Genomic DNA, 25,455 nt, shown 5'->3' with positions numbered 1-25,455 from the left:
TATGGAGAAATAGGAATGCTTTTACACTGTTGGTGAGAGTGTAAACTAGTTCAATCATTGTGGAAGACAGTGTGGTGATTCCTCAAAGATCTAGAACCAGAAATACCATTTGACCCAGCAATCCCATTACTGGGTATACACCCAAAGGATTATAAATCACTTTACTATAAAGACACGTGCACCTGTATGTTTATTGCAGCACTATGCACAATAGCAAAGACTTAGAACCAACCCAAATGCCCATCAATGATAGACTGGATAAAGAAGATGTGGCACATATAAACCATGGAATACTGTGCAGCCATTAAAAAGGATGAGTTAGCTGGATGTGGTGGCTCACGCCTGTAATCCCAGCACTTTGAGAGACCGAGGTGGGCAGACCATGAGGTCAGGAATTCAAGACCAGCCTGGCTAATATGGTGAAACCCCATCTCTACTAAAAATACCAAAATTAGCTGGGAGGGTGGCAGGCACCTGTAGTCCCAGCTACTCAGGAGTCTGAGGCAGGAAAATTGCTTGAACCCAGGAGGCAGAGGTTGCAGTGAGGAGAGATTGTGCCACTGAACTGGAGCCTGGGTAACAGAGTGAGACTTCATTTCAAACAAACAAACAAACAAACAAAAAAGGATGAGTTCATGTCCTTTGCAGGGACATGGATGAAGCAAACTAATACAGGAACAGAAAACCAAGCACTGCATATTCTCACTTATAAGTGGGAGTTGAACAAAGAGAATACAAGGACACAGAAAGGGGAACATCACACACAGGGACCTGTTGGGGGTGGGGGCCTAAGGGAGGGATAGCATTAGGAGAAATACCTAATGTAGATGACAGGTCAATGGGTGCAGTAAACCACCATGACACGTGTATACCTATGTAACAAATCTGCACGTTCTACACACGTATCCCAGAACTTAACGTATAATAATTTTTAAAAGTTCATTGTAAGCTTTGTTTTATGTGGTATTACACTAAATCTGCCAATCAAGAAACATTCTTTTGTAATCTCTTTGATTTACAAACAAATTTCCTGGTTAACTGTTGAAAAAAAGAAACATATCCTCAGAGCAAGTACAATACTACTTCAAAAGCATGAAGCATAAAGCCAAAGGCAATCCAATGAGATACTACCCCCAAAATGTAGTCTTCCTTTGGTATAGGCACAGGGTAAGAAAATGCATGGCATTTGGCCCATCATATTCTTATACTTCTTCCATAGCAGACATTACTAATCGATCACAATATTATTTACTGCTAACCTTAGAGATCTGGTCTTGTAATACTTCTCAAACACATCAGCCCTAACAATCACCAAAACCTACTGGGGTTGGCATAAAACTATTTGACACCCTAGGCTTTGTAATAGGCCTACCAGAATTTGTAGAATCGATGGCTACTGTTCTGGTTCAGGTTTTCTATGCAAGGAAAACAAAATCAAACAAAATACAGCTACAGCAATTCAAATACACAATCCTTCCAGCAAAGATTCTTAGATAGTTCATTTAAAAACAAATCTTCAATTTTTCAATGGCTCAGAAGACTGCTGCAGACCTTTGATGCTACATGTAGGTAATGATGGAACTGGAAGTATAGGGAAAAGTTCAAGCCTCAAACATTTACAGATGGGCAGAGCTGATTCAGTTGTAAGGACCTGTATCAGATTGGTTCCTGCTGTAACATTTGCTTTTCTTACTAATTGAAAAGTATATATGAAAATTGTCCAATACACTGTTGGTTGAAGAATGACTTAATACAATGAACTGTACTTTTTAATTGAAAGAACATTACATCTATGATAAATCACAAAAGAAAACTACCACACTAATATGTGGCATTCTATACCTGATGTTCTAAAAACAAAATGTTCTATTTGGCATGGACCTCAAAATTCATCATGTTCTAATTAGTCTTGAAGGCAACAGTGCTACTTTATACACTGTAACCATTACACAACAAGAAGTGAGAGTCTGAAATATGAAGTAAGGATTTTTTTCAAATGTGCAAAAAATTGCTAAAAACATTATAACAAATATGAATAGATATAATTTGATATTTAAATTAATATTTTTTTGTAGAATAAAAATATTTATGAAAATAACAATGATCAAACACAACGTTGAAGAAGTATAATTTATTTAGAAATAAATAAATGTAAAGTTGTTCCAAGTGCGACCATTTGCAATATCCTCAATATACTTTCTTATATTAATTTTCAAATTACACACACTTAATATATATAATATGTTAGAATTGTTTTTCTGTATATTTATATAATTTGTGTGTGTATATATGTGTGTAATTTGAAAATTACATATATGTTAACATATATACATACACACATATGTGTGTGTATATAATATATATATATATATATATATATATACACATAATCTCAAAGATCATCTACTAGCAAGAAGATGACACTACTAGTGACTAGTTTTGGAAAAATTAAACATGATAGTTTTTTAAAAATGAGCAAAAACCACACACTTTAACATTGATTCCTGGGTGGGGAACATTAGGTATCTCATCATTACTATCAAGCAAATTATTTAAAAATTTCCCCCAAAACACGTCATCCTTAAAGAATGCAGACAGCATCAATTTTTTAAAAATGTCTAATAAAGATTCTATATAACGGACATCTTAATTACAAAAGAAAATAAAGAAAACATGTTCCTTAAAAGCATATGTAAAGTCACGTTTAATAACATATTACTTTAAATAACTCACTCGGGTCTTTCTAAGGAATCCCTCAAGTAAGCAATCATTTCATGAAAATCTGAAGCCCTGAAGATCAGGAAAGGACCTGAGAGCACAGTTGGGAAGCTCAGAAGGAGCTGCTAGGTCCACCCAGCTGCTGCTCTTCAGGGGCAAAGGCACTTCCAGAGACAACTCATTGTCTGGCACAGATTCTGCCTGCAAGATCGAAAGCACCTCCCTGGAACTGTGTCTCAGCCTGGCATTAGCAACCTGCTGCACAAAGCGCCTTGCTTTCACCCCATGGACTAGTTCTTTCCCACAGTGGTGAAACCTGACTCTCCAAGGGTTCTCTGAGGCTTGGCTTCACCCAGATCATACTTGAAGAGCAACTTGGTTTTCTTTCACTCTAGAGGGTGTTCACAGCTTCGGAAGGATTACTGCTACAAACGTACAAAATCACATGAAAGTTTTACTATCTACATTTAGATAGTCATTTCGGTTTGTGAATTTTGTATAATCTTTTAAAATTTTAATGTATTGTTTCAATGGTTGCTATCTTCAACCACGGGAACTGAGACAAAAAAATTAAAATGAAAAATTTACTTTTTAAAACTGCAAAGCTAAATGAATGTTGAAGAAATATAAAGGACTAAACTTCCAAATAATTAGTTTCAAGCTTTTATCATTTATGCTTCTAAAGATATTAAAACTTAAAACTGCAATACCAATTTGGGGACATCCTGTCTCCCATAACATTCTTTTGTGTTCAAAGTTATTATTCCCTTCGAGTTAACGAATATCCTTTGGGCAGCCAACATTTGTTGTTTTTCTCTTGATTTAAGATGAGTATTTCATTAAAGATATGGTTTTTGAGATTTTGAGATATTTGCTGATAGAGCATTGTTTTCTAAAATCATGGTAAAAATTAAAATTCGTATTGTTATTACTTTGCAATTGAGACAATTTTAACATTTCTATTTGCTATTTGAACAACTCATTCAGGAATCTCAACTGAAGAAAATGATCTCATTATCTCAATCATGTGGACAAACATCATCAAATGCATGCATTTGAACATTGGCCAACATATATAAAAAGATATATTGGGTATTTGGGTATTTATGATAGTGGTTTTCAAGAATTTTTTTTTTTTTTTTTTTTTTTTTTACTATAACCCCAGTCAGAATTTCATTTTGCAATCATGATCCAGGATATACATATAAAGGGGTGTGTGTGTGTGTGTGTGTGTGTGTGTGTGTGTGTGTACGTGGTTTCCCATTTTTTGAATGAAACAAACGTTTCAAATGCATTTGATATACTCTAATACTTTTCTATTTTAGGGTCTTTTACTTAAAACTTCTGTAGATTGTCTTATTATGTTAATTCAAGGCCCACTGTGATAACAGGCAAGTTTGTAAAACTTGGGTTAGTCAATACACAACAGGGTTACCATGTTAATCCTTCTATAATTTGTTTTCTGCAGTTTTAAAATTTAATAGATGTAGAAAAGTAGGAGGAGAACAAAAGTGCTTCTCAAACTCCAAAGTGAACCCAAACTCCAACGCATATGAATCCCTTGGGGACCTTGTTTAAATGCAGATTCTGGGTTCAGCAGGTCTGGGCTGAGGCTCTAGACCCCATTTCTAATCAGCTCTTGGTGGTGCATATACTCCTGGTCCGGGGGCACCACATTCTTGAGAAATGAGGGTATGGAAGTCAGTCTGAGGAGACTGAGAGGAACAGACATAACAGAAATACAGAAATAACTGCATAGGACATGCCACCACCTTATAGCTAATGCTGCCGAAACAAGGGCCCTAACACAGGATATGTACAGCACACACAATGCAGCAAAAGAAGGCAACATCCGGTCAGTAGATCTCTCAGTGACATCGGCACCATCATAATCTCCTCCTCTGTGATCTTTATCCCATTTCCTTTCTCCATAATCTACACCTGTCCAAAAAAGTACCAGCAATGCAATCCTGTTTCTGATTGTTTGGAAGCTACTTAAAAGTGGATTACCTGAATATGTGGACAGCTACTAGATCAGGCAAAGCAGAAACAGGTTACAGAAAACCAGCAAAAGGGGATCCAAACAAAGACTGTGAAATATGTATTAACATTTTATTTAAGGAACTTAAACTGTGAAATTCACTTGTCAAAACGGTCTGTGTTCCTAAAAATACGTCTTAATGTGAAGAAGTAAATCCTATCATTCAAGGCATCATTTCATAATTCTAAACGACATAGTTAGAATTACCAAACTAGGAAATGTTGAGCCAGTCATCGTAACTGTTTCTGGTACAATACTGGGTTTTTGTACTTTCAGTCTCCAGAATTTGAAGTATGCATATATGGATAAAATAAAAATATTTTTAATTTTGAGGACGCTGTCTTTTATGTCATCATTTTTTGTACGTATCTGGAGGGACAGAGAATGTATTGTTCACTACTATACCCAAGCATGCATCTGGCACATATTTGGTGCTGAATAAATGTCTGATAACAAAAGAATGAATGGATGAACATAATTTTAAAAATATGTTACATCTTACTACATACTTTATTAGCTGATTTGCCATAACAGTGTTTGCTTTATTGTACTGAGCAGAAACCTTTAAAAAGGAGGCAGAAGTGAAAAGTGGAATTCTCCAAATTGCAGTTGTTTACAATGCAGATGGGGAAAAAAGAGAGGAAGAGAAAAAAAGAGAAAAGAGGGGAGAAGGATAGGAAGAGGCAGTGAGAGAGAGAGTGCAAGTGTAGGATAATGATTCCTGATTTCTGGGTAGAGTAGAGTACTGGCCCATGGAGCAGGAGGTGTGTCAGAATCAACTGGAGAAAATATTCCAATTTTCTAGATTTGGAAATATCTCTCCTCACCCCATAAGGACTAGGATCATCATGATGAAGGAACAACTATAACTGATGAAAAGCTTAGGGGGCAATTTAGAACTAAAGTCTAAACGGTGGTTTCCGACAGGGATGATTATGCCCCCAAGAGGATACTAGGCAATGTCTGGAGAAATTTTTGATTGTCGTAACTGTGGCAGGGGATGGGGGAAGCAGTGCTAATAAGATCCAGTAGGAAGAAGCCAGAGATGCTGCTAAATATCCTACAATGCACAAGGCAGCCCCCTCCCCCACCAAAAAAAATTATGTGCTCTAAAATGTTAACAGTTCTGAGGCCAAGAAACCTTGCTCCAGGGGAACACAGGGCACGGTAGAGACAAGAACAGAAGCTATTAGGAGAGAGAATGCACTCACCATGACCAACAGGCTGTCTCAGGTGGAAAATAAGGTTTTAGAGAAAGAAGACAGTATGTGAGGAAGATGATGGGGCTGAGGAAGGCAGTGGGAGATCTGGCTGTGGCTCTCGTTTCAAGGGATTCCTCTTTAGTAGATCCCAAATCAGTTGCTGGTGTGGTCAGCTTAGTGTTCCAGCTAAAAGCTGACCACTCCTCATGAGAACCATGCAAAAGTCCAAATGAGGCCAACAATCCTCAGGTGGAAGTGGGGGTTACAGGCTGCCCTGCTGGTAGATGCCGCTGGTGCCTTGACTATACTCCCATGGCACCACTTCAATGCCTATGACCTTGACTTCTGACTGCCAGCACCTTCGTTCCTTTGCCTGGAGGATTGCTCTTGGCTGCCCAAGTGATGGTCCTGAAATGCCAGGGAATCATCTGCCTCTGGAGGCAGTCCCCAACAAATGCCTGACAGATTTTGGTAAGTAAGTACCTACTCTCTTGCCTTTAGGATGGATCAACCATGAGACGAGTGTTCCATGCTGTCTAAGAGTCTCCCAGTGTGACTAAGCTCCAGATGCCCACAATGCTTAACTGATTTGATAATGCCCACTTTACTGGCTGCTGTCCCTGCCAGGCTCTTCCCCAATTTCCTATTGTTGCTTTCTTTACCTCCCCCTAAAAATCACTTGCACTTGAATGTTCATCTCAGAATTTGCTTCTGGGGAGCCCAAAATGATGGCCAGTCTTTTGAAAGAATATGGGACTGGAAAGTACTTGATCCTCAGGTTCCTCTGATGTAAGAGCTCTCTGGGTCCACAGTATCCCTTCCCTTAGGAGGGACCTCAGGATTACTAGAGATTGGCCAATTTTTGCATCCCCAAAGTCCTGGGCTCAGAATCCTCAGAGGATCCACTTCTCTCAGACCATTAGAAATACAACTTTGGGGGCCAGGCATGGTGGCTCACACTTGTAATCTCAGCACTTTGGGAGGCTGAGGTGGGCAGATCATGAGGTCAGGAGTTCAAGACCAGCCTGGCCAACATGGTCAAACCCTGTCTCTACTAAAAATACAAAAATCAGCTGGGTGTGGTGGTGAACACCTGTAATCCCAGCTACTCGGGAGGTTGAGCAGGAGAATTGCTTGAACCAGGACCTGGGGAAGCGGAGATTGCAGTGAGCCGAGATCATGCCACTGCACTCCAGCCTGGACTACAGAGCAAGACTCCACCTCAAAAAAAGAAAAAAAAGAAATACAACTTGCGGCACATCCCATTCCCTCTCATTAACAGAAAAAGCAAAACCATATCTTTTGCTCAAGGATGGCAGGGATCAAATGACTCTGGAGCACACGCATACTCCTTATTAGTCTCCAATGCCCCTAAAGTCAAACTCGTACAAGAACTCTAATAAGTAACAACACTTGACTCCAAGAATGGACTCTTACTATAATTCTGGGAAGAGGCAAAGAGGAAGACTGACAACTGGCATCGTTCAAAGAAAACTTTAACAAATTGCTGGTGGGGATTTAAAACCACAAAAGAGCAAAAATGAAGCAGTTATTTCAAAAAACTGCTAAACAATGAAGAGAAAGAAACTGTATAATAAAATCCCTTCATGGCAAAGTCTAATCACTCGTCTTCCATGTAATAGAATTCTGAGATGCTAAAAATCTTAAGAAATAACAGGCCAGAAGAAAGCTAGGCATTGTGAAGGCTGCCACAGGAGCTATGTCCAAGGCGTTCCTCCTATCAGTGAAAAGAAAATTTAAAAAGTGACGGAGCTTGACATTTTCTGAACAGTCTCACAATATCATCCCTGAAGAAACTTGAACCTGTCACCTAAGGAAGTTATTGCTGTCATACAAGTTGAAGAATCAGGCAGCCAAGCTCTGGGTCTTTTCACCATAAGCCATTCTTAACCAAGTTTCCTTACGAATCATCAGAGTGTGGATTTTTGCTAGGTTTCATCTTTGCAGAGAACATCCACTTTGGGGCCCTGAATTCTTGCCAACTTACTTGAGGAATTGAGAAGATCTCCTATCTCAGTTCTTATGCGTGTGGATGAGTTTCCTTTTTTTTTTTTTTTAAGAAAAAAGAAAACAACAGCAGAGCTTTTCTGCAGGACAACCTATTCCCTTATTTATAATGCAGGACAGCAGGGCCTTGTAAGTGTATATTCTGGTTCATCTGAGGACACGCGGTTGCTCATTTTAAAATTAGATTCATCCTAATTATATGAAAAGAGCTTACTCGTGGTTGGTCAAAACATCAGGAAAGTATTACTCAGCACCTACCTGCTGGGTTTTCCTTCTAAACTGGACCGAACTTGTTTAACACACAGTCCTTGCCCTCTTAGAACTTAAAATCTAGCAAAGAAATATCTCATTGACAAATAAGGGGTGTAGACACTGAACAGTGAAGAAATATAGATATATAGCAAGTGACTAAACACATAATATTACCTGTGGACAAAGGGGTGAGGGAACCTGTCATTGGAGTGGCATGTTTCAGTGGGGCAGAACCAGAAAGAATTGTAATCTCAATCCTAATTTATCAGGGCAGGATTTCAAGAGCTCCTTGAATAAAGGATATAGGGAAATCAAACTGAAACATAAGTGGGGGATAATATGCATTGGACTCCAAGGGACAGAAGTTTGAATAGGGACTGTAAAAAAAAAAATCAAGAACAAGGGAATCCTGCACAGGTAACTGAGCACCTGTTATACTTACTTTTTGCAAACCCCGAATGTTCACTGACTTGGACAACTGACTAGAGAACACACATCTTTGAAGCTGAAAAATACTAGGTCATCTATAAAACAGAGATTGTTACCAATAAACAGATAATAATTTATTCCTGGCTAAGCAGTTTATAGCCGTTATCTCATGTAATTTCTTCCACAGTGCTGCGAAGTAAATACCAACATTATTTCCATTGCAAAGATAGAGTGACTGAAGTTCAAAGAGATTAAACTTGCCAGAGAGACCATAGCTGGAAGGCAGCAAAGCCAGGCATCCAACTCAGTCTGCCTTTCAACACAGGTGTAGATGCCTACCCTTCCCTTAAACACCACCTCCTGATCTCTCTCTCTCTCTCCAGTGTCCTATCTCCCAACCAATCCAGGACCCAGGACCCCCAGCTTCCACCCTCTCACAATACACTCAGCCAGTAAGAGAAGGGGGTTTCTTTTCCCTGCTCTATGACAGAGCATTAAAATCGGACACATTGGAGCCCACTGCTGTGGGATATGCTGAGTCCTAGAGACCTCAATCACAGACCAGAAATAAACTGGGGATTGAGAGCATTATTACTCACCTATTATGGGATATTAACAGTTGGCTAGATTCTGTACCTGACAGACATTATCAGAATTAACTTCTTAATATTGCAATTTTTAATTATCAAAAATTTTTTAAATCAGAAATAGGCTTGTGAAGTGGAAGACAGCCTTATCCAGTCAAATATAAAGGCATATGTTGTTTATATTTCTTTTATATGTTCTCAGCATGATACTTCTTATCATTGGTTAGTCTTAATAATCTAAAATGTATGTGTCCTTTGTATCTTCTTAAAATATTATTAATAATAATAAAATGATAATGTTTCCAAAAAGGTAAAATATGCATAATTAGAAGAAAAGATTTTCTTTGTTCTTTTTATTTACCTCACTTCTATTATTCATGTTCCTTATATTTCTTTCATTTCTATAGACCTGGCTGAGTATTTGATAAAACACACTTATAATTTGAGAAGAAAACAAGCAAATATTCTTTTGGACTAGAAGAGAGTGTGTCTCATTATAGTAAGAAATTATAGCATAAATACTAGGTTAAATATTAGGAAAATTCATATTTTTTACGTCAAGATATTATGTAGAGTCATTTATTTAAACAATCTAAAACTCTTATAAAATTATTCCACGAAAAATCGCTTCAGTACCTCTGTCAACATACCAAGAATCAGGTCTGGCTTTTGTTTTCTGACATCTCTATTTTAAATTTTAGTTCTCTTTAAAATAATAAGAATGTTAGTAATGTGCTGACAATGATATGAGGATTCATCAGCAAGTTCCCAACACTCTTTGCATAGTATGAACCACATAGATTTATCAAGGAAATATAAATGATAGTCAAAGACAAAAAGGTAAAACCAGGTCTAGCAAGGTTAAAGATGACCCCATAAGGGTGAGAAGGAAGTAGGAAAACAGAATTAGGTCAGATAGGAGGGTGGTATGGCACAAAAAGATAGAACTTAGCTACCTCATTGAATTAAAAAACAGTAGCACAGTGTGGCAAAGACAATCCACTGCTCACCAAATTCTTGCTCCCCTTTCCACAGCATAGAGACATCACTGAAAAGCAGCTTCCCAATAGGGACTATATTTTCATCCCATCCCACTTCATTTAGGTGGGGGACATGTGATTTGTTCTCACCAACGGAATGTGAACAAAGTGATTATGTGTTTCTTCCAAGCCAAGGTGGTTAAGAAGTCAGCATACTTTTCACTTTCTGGTTCCCCTTTCAGTGGTCTGATGCAATGAGCCCATGACCTGGGAGCCATGTCCTGAAGATGGAGGAATCCAGGACCAGAGGAACCCCTGAATCACTGTGGAGCAGAGCCATCAGTCAATCAGGAACAGCAATTTTCAACTTACATGAATGAAAAATAAACTTCATTTGTTTGAGCCAATGTTCATTTTTATTTTATTTTTGAGTGTAGATGGTGTTTTACTAACCAATATATCTGGCAAGAAAAAAAAACATCTCAATCACTTGAATTAATGCATATAATTTACTTTTGCATGGAATTTGATAGAATCTAAGAGTTTTAACTCTAGAGTCCTGTCATCAAATTACAGTAGCTACTTGCCATAAATGGCTATTGAGTTAAGATGTGTTGCAAGTGTAAAATACACACCAGATATCAAAAGGAATTTCACTTTTTAAAAAGTGAAATATATTCTTAATATTCTTATAATGATTACATGTTGATAATATTTTAAATATATTAGGTAAAATAAAATATAGTATTGAACTTGACCTTACTGGTTGCTTTTTTCTTATTTTTAATGTGACTACTAGAAGAATTTTAAATTATATATATGGCTCACATTCTATTTCTATTAGACAGTGATGGGCTACCGGGGTTAATAAACTGTAGCCTATTACCTGTTTTGTAAATAAAGTTTTATTGGTACACAGCCACACCATTTGTTCACATATTGTTTATGGCCAGTTTTGTACTACAATGGCAGTAGAATTAGTTTCACCAGAGACTGTGTGTCCTGAAAAGCCTAAAATATTTATGATATAGCCTGTTATAGATAATGTTTGTAACCCCTGGGCTAAAGATAACTTTGAGATTATCTAATTATCTACAAGTATCATTTTATGACTAAAAGTTAAAGCTCAGATAAGCCAAGAGACTTGTCCAAAGTATTTTTATTCTTAATTCGGTGATATTTCCATAAAGCCACCCATGCCTGCATTCATTCATTCATAGTCTTCACCCATTTCTAATCTTGATCGTTCAAGAAATAAAATCCCCATCAGAAAATAACTTAACATTAAATATGAAAACACTTCACAGTAAATAATGCATCTCAACACAACAACGTCAATGCCATTTCAATGTAGTCATATAGAAATACATTTCTGTCAGAGGAGCTGTACATACAATGGCAGAGAAGCCCTTGAAGTAATATTCAACTATGAATAGGCTGTGAGATGGTCTTTAAATTAAGCTCCACTTGAAAACATTTTAAAGAGAATCTATCATGTAATCTGCTTTCAAATTAAACTTGAAATTCCCCCAAATGTAGAGCTAGCTTGCTAAAAATATTCATTATTGGAATTAAATTAGAAAAATTTTGCCACATCTCGGAGAAAGTGAAATCTGTTCCCAGAGACATAACAGCAATATATAACTGCCTCGGCTCCAGCAGGCATCATCTCTCAGTGGACTATTCTAAGAGTCTCTAACTGGGCTCATCACCTTCAGTCTCTCTCCCACTCAAGACCCATCCCAAAGAACTCTTCTAAAATAAAAAATCAGATTTGCTGAACATTCTTAAGTCTCTTCAAGCTATCAAGACAAAGTCAATCTTCCTTATTGTGCCCAGGAAAGTCCTCACCATCTGACTCCTGCCTGCTCCCATGGCCTCATTTATAGTCCTTTGCACATGAGTCAGGCCGAGCTCCTTACAATTTCCGAAATGCTTCATACTTTTACTTTCACTTCATATCCATATCGTGTTTGTTTCCGCCTAGAACCCTCCCACCCCATGTGGTCCCACAATGTACATTGTACTTAACTATGTCATAGAACTTATGAATATTATAATTGCCTACTAAAGTATCAATGCTACCACTACTACAAATAGCTAATAAGAAATACTTGACTATGATTCAAGAGCTACATTATTTCATTTAATCTTTACATGTTATAGATGAGGAAACCAAACACATGCAACAAAGCCAGGTGAAACCAGAACACAAATCCACACATTTCCCACTCCACCGGCCCAATTCCTAACCTCTACACCAGTTGTTCTCAATGGGGGCAGTTTTGCCTCCCAGTAGACATCCAACAATATCTGGAGGCATTTTTGATGGTCACAACAAAAATGGGTGGCAGGAGTTATTGGCATCTAGTGAGTAGAAGACAGCAATGCTGCGAAACATCCTATAATACACATGACAGCCCTCCACAGCAAAGGATTATCTGGCCCCAAATACCAATAGTGCAGAGGAATTACTGGCTCAAAATGCAAACAGCACCTCTACTGAGAAACACTAGTCTACACTAAATTACCTCCTGTAGATTGCCCCAGAAGTTTCTGAGCAGCTCATCAATACAACAAGGATTTTTAAATGCTCTCCCACAGTGTCTTGTCACTTACCATTGTGTCTAGGACCTGGCAGATGCCCCATGTATTTGTGACCAATGGACAAACTCCAGAAGAAAAAGATTACTTATTATAAGGCTTGGTTTTTGTGGCAGCTTCAATAAAGATAAATCGAAAGAAACACACATTCTTTATCAATAATACATGAACGCATGTGCAGTATATTCTAGAGTATGCCTTCACTTTAGCAATACCTTATATTTATGAACCTATGGAGTGTGAGATAGATTAATAAACCAGATGACTAGGATTTTTTTTCTCACACGGCCTCAGGAGGATGAGATGCTTTTCAAATCCCTTCTAACCGCTACATTACAGGGCAAATGTATAGGTTCATAATCTACATAGGTCATAACTTAAATTGTTTCAAAAAATATTTTCTGTGTAAGTTTCCCTTAGTTCCTTTTGTTTTAAAGAAAAATAACACAACGACTAAACAACCTTATTCTATTCCCTGTTGTAGCTACAATTCAGATACAAATACATTATTCTAGATCTCCAAATGTTGGAAGCATAGCAGAAATTGCAGTGAAGCCTAGGTAATTGTTTTTGTTTGTTTGTTTGTTTGTTTTTAAGACAGAGTCTCACTCTGTCATCAGGCTGGAGTGCAGTGGCACGATCTCAGTCCACTGCAACTTCTGCCTCCCAGGTTCAAGCTATTCTTCTGCCTCAGCCTCCCAAGTAGCTGGAACTACAGGTGCTCACCACCACGCCCAACTATTTTTTTTTTTTTTTTGTATTTTTAGTAGACATGGGGTTTCACCATGTTGGCCAGGATAGTCTTGATCTCTTGACCTCATGATCCACCCACCTCAGCCTCCCAAAGTGCTGGGATTACAGGCGTGAGCCACCGCGCCTGACCAAGCTTAGGTAAAATTCTAAAAGTAAATTTAGAAATACAGCAGATATAAACCATTCTCCAGCTTATGTAAATTAATACATCTAAACATCAGAAAGAAAGTCAAGAAAAGATTACGATTATAATGTTTTCAAAGGGACAGAAATGAGGCAGGACTTTTACATTGTTGCAAAATACTTCAACAATGGGCAGTATTAACCAGTGGTGCATACAAGCTGTTGTATACAAGTTGTGCGTGTATGTGTGTGTGTGTGTGTGTGAGAGAGAGAGAGAGAGAGAGAAAGAGAGAGAGAAAGAGAAAGCAAAAAGGTCCTGCTGTGGTGCTAGATATACTCATTTGATGTATCACTTTTTATGAAACATACTAAAAGGTTAAAACATATGAGCCTGATTTTTAAAAGTATGATGTAGTGAACTGTTCCTCACAACCTATTGTGCTGAACTTTTGCCTTTTGCCTCTTGAGGGTTTACACACACACACACACACACACACACACACACAGAGAGAGAGAATACAATACAGTGATCAAATGAATTTTGCTATCTGCTCTCCCCATTCTTGGACATTTATCATGCAGGCTAGTATAAAAATAGGCTCTGAAAACTTTTACATCAAGTTGTTAAAATCAAGATTTCCCAAATGTAATTGAGCTTAGAGTAAAATAAACAAATAGAGTAGTAAAAGAAGTAAAAAGTAATATAAGACCAGCATCTGCCAAGATATTCAGGAGCAAGTAGAGGGGACTGAAAACAATGACCGGGTTTGTGGCTTGGGACATCAAGGTGACTGTAGCATTTCTCACTGTGATTTAGAAGCTGAGCATGGGAATCACAGCAGAAGCCAGAGACAAGCGGTGCCTTTTCCACTGTATCTGAGAAAATGACACACATTTGTCACAGAGACAGACTCTGCATGTATGGACATGCCAGTTGGTAAGACATTTATACACTTAAGATAGAAATGTGAAAAAAGATGACCAAGCCCCAGGAACATAATGATTGTTATCATCAATCATTCTTTTCTGAGCATCTGCTTTGTGTAGACATTGATGAAATCAGGAAAAATAGTCCCAAGAGAAACAAATTGTAAAGGGAAGAAGTATATCTGAACCATCTTGAGAACTAATGAACAACATGTCACAAGAGTTAGAATACTCAACAGGTTCCTGAATGTCAGGGTCATATATTATGCTACTAACACCATGATGATCTTCTCAATCTTCCTCATCACAAACATTCCTGAGCCTCAAGAGGAGTCAAGTAAGTATATTCCCAAATAAAGAAGACATGCCTGCTGTCAATCTACATTCCTTTGTCCATCCTTTTGTTTTAATAAACTTGTCACTCATGACTTTCTTATAAATGCCTAAATTATTGATCACAGAAGAGAAGCCATGACTCCCTGAAGACCCTCTTTTGGAAGTAGGAAGTTGAATGAGCAAATCACTCCAGACCAATCCTTTCCAAATTATATATGCCTCATCTGCAATCCACTCTTAGAACACAAATGCACATATGTATTTAGGTGTTTGTGCATGTGTACATATGATAAGGAATAAACTACATATAGTAGTTGTTAAAGCAGGATTAGGAAAAATAAAAGTTGGATAAAACATGCAGATCAGGAAGACAAAAGTGAGTTGAGATATGTAAGCCACAAGCTTCTTCAGTGTGACGAGCTGGACCATGAATTTGCCTTCTGGGTTTTTTAAAAATCTCTAAATCACAATTGTCCCAGAAGATCTGAGACAGATGTCAATGACTTGCACACTGTCCATTGTTCAGTAATTTTCAAAGAACTAGAATAAAGTAAACTATTCAATATTTCTTAACTGCTAAAAAAATATTTCAAGATCCTGCACTGCCTTAAATGAATGAGTAGTAACTGGAAAATGGATTTAATAGACAGCAGACCCTGTCTGACAAATACCAAATAACTGCTTGCTTTTAGCAAATAAACTAGTAAGATGATATCACAAAGGGTTTTTGTTAAGTTCCTTTAAGTTATTTTGCCATAAAAGTTTTTTTTTAAATAAAAATATTGCTTCTTAGGATAATTTTCAACATATCGATTGATGTTGGTCAAACAATAAAATCAATTGAATGATTTTAGTGGTTAAAGATTTAAACTACTCTACCAATATCATTTAATTTCTGGTAAGCACTGACCAGCAGACAGTATAAGGTTATATCTGCTTGCAAAAGACTGAAGTGCAGATATTCTGGGTTGTTACAGGTAGATCTGCCTTCTGTGCAGATGTAATGTGTCTGAGGCAAGAGAGATGAGTCCTATTATCAAGCACATCTATATCCATCAGAAACATCGTCCAGGCAGTATATCATATTGTTAGGACTGACTGTCATGATGGAAAATCTACAGTATGGTTCTCAGGACAGTCAAGGTGCCTAGGACCTAATTCCAGACTCCTTTGATTTGCTATTTGGAAAATATCCTTAGGTTTACAGCAGAACTGTTTCTCAACTCAATAAAAATAGCACGGCACAAGAAGAGCTTCCAGTACATAAAGACTTCAAAGCCCCTTGAAATTAGGACAGTAGGGACCAAATAACATTAGCATTGAGCATAGATCACTATTCTAGATGTCAGCTGGCCAGATTCCTGAGAGGAAGATATGGAAATATATTATTTGTGACTCAGTAATTTGGACACTCCCCCCAACTTGTTTAAATGCCAAAATTGACTAACAGGTTTGGGAACTTAAATTGGAGAGTGAACATTTTAAATCAGAAACTCACCAGCCTAAATATATTCAACTCCCCTACTACTTGTATACAAGAGATTCTTGAGTGAGTCTTGCTAGAATTTACATTAATATTAATTCACATTAATATAAGGGCTACAGAAATCACAATCACCCCCTCAGATATAAAATAACTATTTTTTTAGGGGCTGTATGAGAGACTCCAGTAGGTGTATCCATCTCCCTACAATGGAGACAATTTCAGAATCCTTTTGTATAAATATGTTGTCTCTTAGGTCACTGGGCTGCATGCTAAACTGAAAAATGGCTAGCAGGGCCAGGTACGTAGTAGGTACATAAATATTTGTAGACTGAATGAGGAATCAATCAAAGAATCAATATGACTTTAAATAAAGCAAGGAGTTAGCTTGCCATCAATTGCTCAACCAGCTTTGACACTAGAACAAGCCCTTCAAACAAAACAATCAGCTATGATCTGAACATATGATGCAATACAGGCAGCAAACATTCACTCTGGACAAATCCAAGTCCAAATATGACACTTAATACCAACCCAGAAGGGAAAGAGAAGCACTGCCCTTTCTACCCTTCCATTCATTCTTCCAACGGTGTTTCACCTGTGCCCATGTACCAAGCTCTTTGCTAGGCTCTGGGGAGTCAAAGATGAATAAACCCAAGCATAGTGCCTCATCACAACTTAAGAGATGGGGACAGAAATGAAACAAACTGCCCTGCAGGGTAATAAGAGCTATATAGACTAACGCACAAAGCATCAGGGGTCACATGTTCAGGGATGTTTATGGCCATAGGGTCATTTTCAAGTACCTGGTTGTCCTGTCCTCTGAAACTGCTCTAATCAAAAGTGTGGCTGAGACACTGGATATTTGGAAAAATTAGCTTACAGAGCATGTTAATCAATCTAGGTTTCCTGAGCTTTATTTCTGCATTGGGGTTTATCCCCAGAATCTCCACTGATAGAACATAGTAGCTCAGGCCCCCAATGATAAACATACTGGGTTACTTTTCACCCTTATGTCTTCTGCATTTTTTTTCCATTCCAGAGTTAGTAAAAGACAGGACCATATAAAGAACCTAACTTCATTTTCTGTAGAACTGAAGTTCACGTATTATCCATGATATAATTTGATATTTCATACAAGTAAATACTAGTTGGCATGCACCATGGCAGGCACTCTACATGTGCCATCCTTACAAGTTTAATGCATGCCACCTCCAGACCCCCTTTTTTCTGTTAACTTGGCTACTACTAAGAAGCTCAAAGCCAAATTAAATACTCTAAAGCAGTAAGCACTTAGGATTGTAGTTTAATTATCTTCCCTCCTCTACAAGATTTTGATCTTTCTTCCCTTCCTATTTTTAACAGTCTTATTTTGTGGGATTTTTTACTATGCATTTACTCAGATACACTTATGAAAGCTGATACTCTATACACAAAAACAAGTCACTGTAATCTTCAATTATAATTTCCTTTTGCTCTCAATTGGGAAGAGTTTCTAATAACTAATGAATTATCTAAATAATTAATTTGAAGATGACTCCTTCAGTATTATGCTCTGATTACTTGAAATCTCAGATAATACAATATTTTCCACCATCATTTGGTTCAGAATACTTTTATGAAGGCGCAAAAGGGGGCAAAAAGAGAGGCTGACTGACTTAACTAATAGCATATAATAACTATCAGGTTATTTTCAAATCTATCACCAAAGGTTATTTATTTCTACCTTGTGTTAGATCCTGACCATTGCATTTTGCCTCTTCCCCAATCACCACTTTTGCAGCCCAAATTGTACCACCATGCACTGGTTGGTCCACTTAAGGTTGCCATTAAAGTGCCAGAGGCACTTCCAGGACCTGCTAAGTGAGAAGACACTGCTATCACCCAGTGATGTCTAGTCCCTGGAATTTCACTCTTAGCATTGACAATGGTTCTGGAACTCATAAAGATTCTGCCAAAATTCAGGGAGTTGAAGGTCAATGTCTTCCGGGGATCAAGGTAACATGTAAGAAAAACTCTGCTGCTGAGGATTTCCATGTACTCAAGGCAAATGCCCTTAGGAGGAACTAGCGGAAATAACTCTTTACATAATCACTACACAGAATGGAAGGCCAGTGTTTATTTCAAAAAGAAAGAGAGAGATAAAAATAAACAAAGAGTGAACCATATAAGCATGGCATGTGTGCAACACACACACACACAGCACAGATCTTGGCATTCCCAGCTGGTACTCACTTAGGATGCATAGTCAGGTATTTTTGAGAACATAATATTTGGACACTATCATTAATTTATTCATCAAAGATTTATCCAGCACCTACCACGTGCCAAGTATTGCTCTAGATGCTGAAAATAAGAGTGAGTGAGGCAGTCAAGAGTCCTGTGCTCACAGACTCTATATCCTAGGCAAGGAAACAGGTAATCAACAAACATCAATTGAAATGAACAATTCAGACTGCAAATACAATTGAGGAAAGAAAACGAAGAACACAACAAACAAACAACAACAACAACAAAATAAAACCAGTGTGATGGGTCTGAAAAGGAATGAGGGACTGCCTTTGCTCAAGTGGTCAGGGAAAGGCTTTCTAAGAAGGTGCCACATAACCTTACACTAAGAAGACTAGGCTGAAGAAACCAATCACCTTTACTCTGATTTCCTTCAAAAAGATGGGCTTACTAAAAAAAAGAAACATCCTATACCATTTGTGGCTCCACACACCTCATGCTTTAAACAACTGCAAAAACCCCAGGAAAGGAAAGGAATCCACAACTTTCTCTGCTCTAAAGGCGATGTTAAGAAATCACCTTTACCAAAGATAATGGATAAAAAAGAAGTTGTCTTAATTCATCTCTAATTATGGCAGAATTTACTACAAAGAACTGAAAGGAGAGACATGGAATATACATTCCTCTTTGTAATGTCAGTTGCTTTATGTAACAATATTCCAATGTCAACAAAAGTATACCTTTGCATTGTAATGCCAACAGGAATTATTTCACTAAAAAAAAAAAAACAGTTCTGTAGCTATACTCAGTATTATTTACTTTCACCGGCTATAAAATAAAGTCAAATTGTATTTACTAGCAGATGGTCTCATTTCCAATATATAATAAATCTCCAAAATTAGGTAAAAATAGATTCTGTTATATTTATTTAACATGCACGAATAATAAATGATCGTTTACCAATGCCTTTGTATAAAATACGCCAAACAAATCACTTGGTACTGAATTTGACTCAATTAAAACACTTAGCCACCTAGCATGAAAACATCCTAAAAACATCAACTGCTTAAATACTTAGGACTGAAACACGTTTTTCATTGTTTACTAGCCTCTGACTTATTTCAGAGTTAGAAAGAATTAAGCAGAAGTAAATTGGGGAGCAGGTCAGTCACTGAATATTCAGAATGAATCATGAACATGTTGTCTAAAATGCAATTTTTATTTCTTTGTGTGCAGTGCATGCTATACAGTCTTACAATTAAAATAAGCATACTGAACTAAGGCTAAATAATGTGAAGATTGGCCAACAGGTCTACATTACCTAATGCATTTATCATTATATAAATTGCTCTGCTTGGTATTAATACCCTGTGCAAGCAATGCTTAATTTCTTGAACTTCAAAACAGGTCTTTAAAACTGAATCTCACTAGTACCCAAGACCAATAACATGCTGAGGAAGAATGTATTTCAAATGTGTTTACTGATTACACAGTGTTTGAATCTTCAAAAATCCTAAATGTATGTGGAGAAAGGAGAACGGAGAGTCTGAACTTGGCTGTTCAGGTAAACTCTTCCCTTTCTTTGACTCACTTTAAGAATTATTATGCTTCTAGATCCTTCTTTTAAATTTTTCCATTTGGGGAAACTTGTACATTTAATCTTAAAAAAAAAAAAAAAACTCATCTCATATCCTCCCTCTCCCCTCCTTAAAATAAATAAGAGGGCTTAAGAATTAGCACTAATAATAACCCCATAACGGTCATTGGGAAATCCTTCCCCAAAATGACAACTGCCGCTAAGAAGGACAAAATCCACTAAGAACGAAAATTCCCCAAATGAGTCCTTCTCCGAGGGGGTGGAGGTCACACAGCTGGCACAACTGGTATCACAACCAACTCGAGGCGACCCAGAGGAAGATGCTACGCCAAGAGAAGCAAAGCGAAGGAGCGCGACCCAGGAGGCTAGCGAAATCCCCGCCGAGCCCCCAGGAGGCGGAGAGAAGCCCAGTCGCCAGGCACCGGCCACAGCGCACGCCAACATTCAGGATAATTCTCCTTTCCAAGCCCCAGAGTTCCGGGGCAGGCGAAAAAGGGGGGATGGGAGACCCACAATCCCTTTAACCCTCCCCCCGTGCCTGCCAACCTTTTCCGAACCCCCGTGTCACACAACTTCCTCATCATGGAAACTTCCACTGGGTTCGGCGCTGAGGATGCCAAACTCCATTTCACAAGGAACATGTCAACAGCTGGGCTTGGGGTTTGAGGAACAGAGCCTCTGCGATTGGAGGGGGCTCCCAGCCACCCTGTTCCACCACTGTCCACGCCGTGGCTCCCAGCCTGCCGCCGCGCAGTGCCAGAACACGAGAGGGCACCTCCTCCCAGATCCGGGGCGCAAAAGCCCCGCGGAGGCAGGTAATCGGGCTGATGACACCCCCACCACCCACGCCCGCCCACCCGCGCGCGCTCCGCTTCGCCGCCCGCACCCCTCCGGGTTCCTGCGACACCCCGTCACCATCCCGCCCACCCTGTGGACAGTTGGAACTGTCGCCCCCTCCTCCCCTCACCCCGCTGCCTCCGCGCGGTCCTCCAGACAAATTACCAGTGCCCTGGAGCCGGTTGGGTTGAGCGCCCCTGCCCGGGGAAGGTAGCCTGCGGGCGCTTGCCCCGAGCCCGCGGAGCAGGAGGTCTCTTTTCCAAGCGCACTCACATTATTCATGCAAAGTTAATCCCCGCCGCGTCACGGCCGCCCGCCCGAGGATGTGCGCCTTCCTTGGCCAAGCCCCGCAGTCTCCACCCTCCTCCGCCCCCTCCTCCCGGCGGCGGGGTCCCGGGGAGCGCCGGCGACTGGGCGTCGCGCAAGTCCTGCAAAATGTCAACTCCTTGGGCGAACAGAGGCGGCCGCGCTGGACCTCCCTGGTCTCTCCACTTTTATAGGCGTAGGAAGAGAGTGTGGCCGGGGCACCAGAGTCCCCGCCTCTCCGAGTCCCCCGCGTGCCCTGCCCGCCCCGGCCCGCTCCCCGGACACTGCTTACTCTGGGCCCGGGGCGCCTGCTCCGCGCGGAGTCTGCGAACCGGTGACCTGGTTTCCCTTCAGCCCTCCCGGCGGTCCGACTCGCGCGGCGGCGGCGGCGGCCAAGAGCAGGCAAACCCGGCTCCGCCAGGGGCGCAGCGAGGAAATGGCCTCCTGGCCGCACACCCCGCCGCCGCCACCGCCCCGGGCTGCCCGGCCAGCACTGACGCCCCCTGCCAGGCTCGGGGCCCGCGCTCCGACGCGCTCACAGCGCCCGGCTTCCGGACCCGGACACCGGGCCCTACGCACTCGCCGTTCCGGGGCCGGCCGCTTCCGCACCTGCCTTCCCAGGTGTTGGCGCTTCCCCTTCTCCTAATCCCGGCCGTGCCCTCCCAGGCGTGGTGAAGGTGCTGTGGGTTTGGTGGCCGCGCGTCCACCCACCCGATGGCCTGCGCGCGTAGGTGTGGGTTTGGGCGTCATTACTCTAGTTGGAGAAAAGGAAAGAATGTGGGGCGAGTGACACGGGGACCCGAGGGCGAGTCTTCCAGGAGCACGACCTGGCCTTCTGTGCCCTGCCCGACCGGCGCGACCCGTGCCGCGGCGCTCCTCCCTCCGCTCCCAAACCACTTGTGGCGCGTGTCGGGAGGACGGGGCGCTCTGGCTCCTTCTGGGGCCGCCGCCGGCCCGGCCATCTGGCGGCTCTCTCACCACCACCGCCACCCGAGAATGGAAGTTTGGGAGATGCCTGGCTGCCCTTAAGGAGGACACCCCCACCCCCACCGCCATAATGCATATCGTGGGAGAGGTGCGTTCAGGGCTGAGACACTCCGCAGGTCCCAGAAGGGCCGCCCTATTAATTTGTCTTTGCCCTGGAAATGTACAGATAAAATCAGGAAGACAAAAATAATGTATACTCTTGAAGAGTCCTTTCCTGGGCAAATACAGGTCTCTCCAATGCCCCCGACCTTAAGTCCTGGATGCCAGGAAGAGACTTGCTTTCTGAGCTAGAAGGATACTTGGAAAATACCAAATCTCCAGACAGCGAAAAGGTAGTCAATAAGAAACTATAGTTGCAACGAAACTACTTTGACAACGGAGTACAATTCATTTCTTATAGACAATATTAAAATAATTCTGACATCATAATTTAATATTCACATCTATTCGTGTAACATGCAATGTAATAGAGCTATGACGATATGGATCTTCAGCTGCTTGACAATGTGTAGGGTTATTTATTGGAGGACTTTCTAAATTTCCAGTCAGTGACCTGTGTGTTTTATTTTAGCTGCTTCTCAGTGTCCCAGGGAAAGGGGTGAGACTCCCCGACCCCTGTGGACAGTATTAACAACCACCCCGCTGGATGAGCAGGGTTTCACTAATGCACTTCTAAGAAGGTTGCAGGCCCCAGCGATGCCATTTCCCTTTGGTCCTCGGTGAGAAATCCGTGCTTTCTTCTCTACTCTTAATAAGGCTGCACCATAGGACTTGCAGGCTTCTGTAGCTGGAGAGCTGTTCTGCTTTGCAGGGGAAGTTCCTGGGCTTTGCTCCAAAGCTGCCCCGGAATGTTTTGGTTGGTTTGGAGGAAAGCTGTGGCGTCTACACCACTTATTCCAAGCAGGCGGCCCCCTGGTGGCTAACTGTGGGTGAAAAAGCCGGCCACTGAGGAAGAAGTCTGGCACAGGTAGGCCCCAACAGTTGACAACCTAGTCTCCGGGTCTTCACAGCGTGTCAACAATTTAGTAATACAGGGAGATGAGGTGAAGCAAATCTTCCTTCAACATGGTGGATCATAGGCCTTTCGGCCTACTGGAACTTCTAATTTTTTCTCTTCCTGAGTATAACTTGGGAGCTAAATTCTTTAAGAAGGAGACATAGAGGACGAAATATAACAAAAACGGTTGCTTCTCTTTGTTGGAGGCCTTTGCCTTTCTGAGCTCATTTTGCCTAGAAATTTCAGAACTAAAGAGCCAATTAAAGCATGAAATAAATAACAGGTGTGGCATTGTTCAAACAATTCATGAGACTGTGGTAGTAACAACGTTATATAATAATGGGGGAGGGCAATTTTACTGCAATGTTACTGAAACAACGTGAACTACTAGGGTTCCATTTGAACAGGACCTCTGAGGGCTGTCCTACAGGATGCATGATGGTAAAGGAGGGTTACCAAGGTATCATGGTGTTTATTTTATGCAAAGTAGGACAATGGAGGAGAATGTCATGAGGACCTGATTGAAGGCAGAACGTACTATTCAAACTTTAGATTATGTGGTCGTGTGTTGCAACTGACTTGAGAGGGCACATCAAGGCTATTTCCAGGACCCATTCCCATATTTCACCACAGACTTCCTCATTTCCAGGATCTATACCTTGACTCAATTCAAGAAAACAATTCATTCATATATTTATTTATTTAGCAACTACTGGGATAAGAAAATGAATGAAACATAGGACCTCACAGGGCTGGGATTGTACAAGTGCAGGGTCTGAGCCTGCCTTTATTTAAAATTTTGATGTATTGTTCATCATGAATAATTGCTGCGTTAATTTTGGCTTTTAAAATAGTGCATTAAAATATTTCTCCTATTTACTGTGTTTTTTTTTTTTTTTTTGGCATCCCCTTAAATTTCACACCAGGTATCAGCACCTCACTTGCCTAAAACTAGTCCCTGCCCTGCATGCCCACAGTGTTACCAAAGTCTTTTCAGAGAAGTAAAGTTCAAGTTAGAATGTCCTAGATGTCAAAGATAATTAATATATAGTAAAGGACTTGAGGTCAGGGAGTTAGAGACCTGGGCTTAAGGGGAGGGAAAAATCAGGGAAGATTTCACGGAAAGTGGTGACACGAACCAATCCATCAAAGATGGACCACATTTTGCCAGGGAGTATTAGGACTGGAACCACTGGTATTGTTTTACTTATTCAACTACTTCTCAACCTGGCTGTGCAGCCACCTGACCTGGCCCTGGAGATTCTGATTCTGTCTGTTCATTGTTATTTCCTGGAACTTATTTTACTACGAGGGCCCCAGTGATTCTGGCCCATAGCAGCTGGATAAGAACTCCAACCCTTCAGGAAAGACAGATTCTTGGGGAAGATGACAGGGTCAAAATTATCTAATTCGAGTACACTCTAATTCACAGCACCATCTAATTCACAGCACAAAACTAACTTTTTATTTCACATCTTGTTATATGCCCATTTTTACCAACACTCTGCCTTTGGTTTACTGATGAGTAAGGGAGATCGGAAAGGAAAAGAAACTATAGGTTGCCCTATTTTTCTCCTTACTTCTATGTCATCATTTTCAACGTAAGTGGTTACAGAGAAGTATTGAATAACATAAGGAAGGACAGGGAAAGTTTCCTTGGTTGTTCCCTTTCTCCTGTGTTCAAATCAAGCTCTGGTTAGAATGGAAAGCATGGCAAACCCCGTTTTGGGGTTTTGAGTGTCCTCACTTAGTCATAGATGTGACATGCTTACCTCGTCCTCAATTTGAGTTTTGCAGAACTCCCACACATTGTGTGTCCACAGGGATTCTGTGCTCGTGGGGCATCAAGAATGCTTTGTGTGAGTGGAGCAAGTAAAGAATGGCAGCAGCTCTGCATGTTATCTGTATTTCTTATGTTTGTGCACATGCTCCATTGTCCCATCAGCCTTCACTTACAAAACACAAGTTCAAAGATAAAATTATTAGGAATTTCAGTATGGTGACAACAGACCATTAAACGAAGTGCCAGGTCCCAAGCA

At 40.4% G+C, this 25,455-nt stretch overlaps 1 protein-coding gene across 5 annotated transcripts in view; it reads right to left on the bottom strand.

Annotated features, from left to right (window-relative positions):
• THRB (thyroid hormone receptor beta) overlaps positions 1-22,278 on the bottom strand; it is a 374,142-nt gene extending 351,864 nt beyond the window's left edge. The window contains exon 1 of one of the 5 annotated variants that reach the window (XM_012435513.3): positions 21,725-22,278. The gene's annotated coding sequence lies outside the window, so the exon portion shown is untranslated. Of the gene's footprint in view, positions 1-20,835; positions 20,854-21,291; positions 21,471-21,724 lie in introns of those variants that run through there. The other 4 variants (XM_064378613.1, XM_012435514.3, XM_012435512.3 and 1 more) reach the window with 4 other exon arrangements.
• Positions 22,279-25,455: the final 3,177 nt, after the last annotated feature.

Source organism: Aotus nancymaae, unplaced genomic scaffold, assembly GCF_030222135.1.
Source record: "Aotus nancymaae isolate 86718 unplaced genomic scaffold, 86718_ANA_hifiasm-v0.15.2.pri h1tg000019l, whole genome shotgun sequence".
Taxonomy (NCBI): Eukaryota; Metazoa; Chordata; class Mammalia; order Primates; family Aotidae; genus Aotus; species Aotus nancymaae.
Note: the sequence above shows the minus strand (reverse complement) of the source record. Positions and strands in the feature narration are given on the sequence as shown.